The sequence below is a fragment of the Etheostoma cragini genome, unplaced genomic scaffold, assembly GCF_013103735.1.
Source record: "Etheostoma cragini isolate CJK2018 unplaced genomic scaffold, CSU_Ecrag_1.0 ScbMSFa_1523, whole genome shotgun sequence".
NCBI lineage: Eukaryota > Metazoa > Chordata > Actinopteri > Perciformes > Percidae > Etheostoma > Etheostoma cragini.
This window is the reverse complement of record NW_023265587.1, coordinates 199,501-200,582: the sequence shown is the minus strand read 5'-3', so window position 1 is coordinate 200,582 and position 1,082 is coordinate 199,501.

Sequence of the window (1,082 nt, the reverse complement as noted above, 5' to 3'; positions counted from 1 at the left end):
TGTACTGCCCGCAGGTTAATTTCCCCCTTTCCCTTTATTTTCCCATGATGCATTGGTACTAACAGTAAATACCTGTAATGTGTATCATTTACAGATAGATACCAGCTTGAATATTAGGATTTTTTCTCCCAGAATGCATTGCCATTTACAGTATGATCCTGTATGACATTAAAACTACTTCAGCTGTAACTTTCCATTAAAGACACGGTAGTAGTAGTAGTAGTAGTAGCCTACTAGTACAGTACCTTGTACTAACAGTAAATACCTGTAATGTGTAACATTTACAGATAGATACCAGCTTGAATATTAGGATTTTTTTTCCCAGAATGCATTGCCATTTACAGTATGATCCTGCATGACATTAAAACTACTTCAGCTGTAACTTTCCATTAAAGACACGGTAGTAGTAGTAGTAGTAGTAGCCTACTAGTACATTACCTTGTACTAACAGTAAATACCTGTAATGTGTAACATTTACAGATAGATACCAGCTTGAATATTAGGATTTTTTTTCCCAGAATGCATTGCCATTTACAGTATGATCCTATATGACATTAAAACGCTACCACACGACATTAAAGACACGGTAGCAGTAGTAGTGGCCTACTAGTACAGTACAGTACACTACTTGTAGTACTTGTACAACACGTGTGCATTACTTTATGTGGATTGTTACATGTAGTCTTGAGCCCCCCAGCCCCCCCAGCCCCCCCACTTGTGAAATCCCGGCTCCGGCCTTGCTTTTGACTGACCACGATAAAGCACCATCATGTATTAATGTGCAGAAATGACTGCTTATTGGGGTTTTTCTGATGCTTTATACTATAATAAAGCCCTGATTTGAATCATAGTAACACATCAAAACACATAACTGTTGCTTTTGCATGATTGTTAAGATGTTTTATTAAAGGGAATGGTTGCTTATGTGCTAATATATAATATATATTAATATATATAGTGTAATAACACTGGATGTCAACGTGGTCGTGCTAATAAAGCCTCTTTGGATTTGAGAGAGAGAGAGAGAGAGACAGAGAGAGAGACACACACACACACACACACACACACACACACACACACAG